Raw genomic sequence first — 3,070 nt, 5'->3', positions numbered from 1 at the left:
GAGAGGAGCCTGAGAACTAAAAGATCTGCCTCCCATTCTACTTTTAGAAATTCTAGGAACCACTAGTAAACCTGCAGACTGAGAGTGAAGTGCTCTGTTAGGAACATAAGGAACAATCAGATCAGATGTGAGAAGGAGGATTTTAAATTTTATTCTGGATTTAACAGGAAGCCAATGATGAGAAGCTAGGATAGAAGAGATATGATCTCTCTTTTTCATTTTCATCAGAACTTTGGCTGCAGGATTTTGGATCAAGAACCAAGATGTAAAAATGAACACAGGTGTTGATAGAGTATTTTCCACAGCAGCTTAATTTCTAGTACTGTAAGGTACTTTGGTTATTATACTGGTTAATGTAAGGAGCTATACAGATAAACGTACCATTAGTAAACCTTCTGAAGTAACTAACCACTGACTGACATTCATATATCGTAAAGGCTACTTGTGTACGTAAAGTAAGTTTGAAAACGGTTGAACTTACTGACTCCTAAAGCAAAAAGAGCAGCTGCCAAGAAAGAGATGATGACCAGCAGGACCAGCTGCTCTGGAGACACCTTGGACTTCCTGGTCCTTCCAGCTTGTTGAACATTGGCTGAACAGTGAGCACTGAATGAGACAACTGTAAGGTACTGCGTCTGGTCATAAATACCTCTGCCACATGATAATTAAATATGAAAAAAAAAATTAGAGAAATGTTTCACCAACATTCATATTAGAAGTCAGTTTACATCATGTGGAGTCAGACCAAGGAATAAGAAAATTAAATCAGCCTGATTTAAAGAGAGAGATTACTTTTTACTGATGAAATCTGTCTTTTTATTTGACCATTCATGACTAAAGCATAATTTGATGAGCAGACTGAGATCTCAGTATGCATCTAATGGGGCAGTCCCACCCCTGTAGCATTGCACTATCCCAGTGCAGTATCACTAAATAGTGCCAGAGAACAATGAGAGCTCTTATCTCTCTCTGCTCCTCTATGTTTAGCTGTCCTGTGCAATCCTTGCCTCACTATTCCCTTCTTCTCCACCTGTTCTCAGTTGATCTTCAAAGACATGTGATAGTAGGGCAGACCTTGGGAAATGAGCTTCTCGTGGAGAATAAATACTTTAAGGCAAAACAAACTTTTTTTTCACTCTTGCAACTTCAAGATGTCATGATCTTGGCACTGCTGCCTGGCCTGATTGCTCATTTCACACACCTGCTTAGCTTCACCCAGTTCTCATTACCCACTTATCTGATCCACCTGCATAAGTCTCTATTTAACCAGCCTTCAGACCAGTCATCAGTGCCAGATTATTTTTGAGCAATTAAGACTTATTCTGTTCTGATTCCCTTATTCTGACCTATTCTGCCTCCCGATCTCTGAGCTTGCCAGTTCCCGTCTGATCTGTTTGCCTGACCTGTCTTCCGACTCCTGCCGGATCTCTGCCTGTTTATGTACCATACCTGGAACTGTGACCCGACTCCGTCCTGGATTCTCCCTCTGGCATCTCACCGTATCTCTGACCTTCTTACTCTGACAACCGAGCATGTTTCTACATCTGTTTTGGCTTCACCCTCTGGATTATTCTTTCTACATTCATCTGCTCAGTCCTGATCTCCCGACTGTCCTCTGACCACCGATACATCAGCATCTAGCACTCTCTGTGCGGCGACCACCACGCCACATTGACAGCAAGCTGGCTGGAACCATCCTAACCCTATGGATTTGGGCTGATCTATAAGACCAGGTTAGTGACTCACACGTTCGTCATCGTCCATCTCAAGAAAGATGTGGTCACTAACCTGCTGTCTCTATCTGCAGAGGTTCCTGCTTTAGATGCCGACGAGGCTCACTCTGATTCAGTTTTCAATAACACTATGATTGGTTTAATCTCTGGAAGGTGAGGCAGCATCAGAGGTAGCCATAGAATCTGAACTGGGTCTAGACTGCTTTGATCCAGTTGACCTTTCAGAGTTAGCAAAACTATTTCAATCTTTACTTAAGAAAGTGTCTCTTGACCCAGATGACTTGGTCAATTGTAGACCTATATCCAATCTTCCTTTCTTATCTAAAATTCTTGATAAAGTAGTTGTCAAACAAGTGTGTGACCACTTACCATAATTAACTTTTTGAAGAGTTTCAGTCTGGCTTTAGAGCTCATCAAAGCACTGAAACAGCTCTGGTGAAGGTTGCTACTAATATTTTCATGGCCTCAGATAATGGACATGTGTCTGTGCTTGTCCCGTTAGATCTCAGTGCTGCATTCGATACAGTTGATCATAATATTCTTTTAGAAAGATTTGAATATTTTGTAGGAATTAAAGGAAAAGCAATAGACTGGTTTAAATCTTATCTATCTGATGGATTTCAGTTCACGTTCACGTTAATGAGAAATGTTCCTCATGCTCAAAGGTTACCCCTGGAGTACCACAGGGATCAGTGCTAGGACCAATTCTCTTATACTATATATATGCTCCCAATTGGTAGAGTTATTAGACAGCACAGGATTAATTTCTACTGTTATGCTATTGATACCCAGCTATATGTGTCTATAAATCCAGATGAAGCTAACCCATTACATAGATTACAGGCATGTCTGAAGACATAAAAACCTGAATGACTGTTGTCATTGAATGTACTTCTTTCATCTGCGGAATGTAGGGTCCTTCCCACCTTGGAGCTGCCCAATTTTTCCTCTTGATGATTTTAATCAGCACTCGGTCTCCAGGCTTCAGGCCTTCCTGTGGGGAAACAAAAGGAGCTTTGGGCAGCTTACATGTTTTTTGCAACATGTGAGACATGCTCTGCAAAAATTAGTGAGAGATTAGTTATTTAAACTATACTCATTATCCCTCCTGTTGAGACATGGTAAGGCCCATGGCTCAAAATAGCTGCTGCTTTCAATATGGGGAGCTGCTGTTTCCACGTGTGCCCTTTAACCCTTTAGAGTAGGACACTACAAGTTTGAGCTTATCACCATGAGGCTGTAACAACACAATGGCCAGTGTTGTGCCTGAACGCGTTCATTGAACGAAAGTTCATGAACTCGTTCATATTTTGGGCGAACGTGAACTGAACGTACTG

The sequence above is a fragment of the Cyprinodon variegatus genome, unplaced genomic scaffold (assembly GCF_000732505.1).
Source record: "Cyprinodon variegatus isolate N-32 unplaced genomic scaffold, C_variegatus-1.0 Scaffold284, whole genome shotgun sequence".
NCBI lineage: Eukaryota > Metazoa > Chordata > Actinopteri > Cyprinodontiformes > Cyprinodontidae > Cyprinodon > Cyprinodon variegatus.
Note: the sequence above shows the minus strand (reverse complement) of the source record.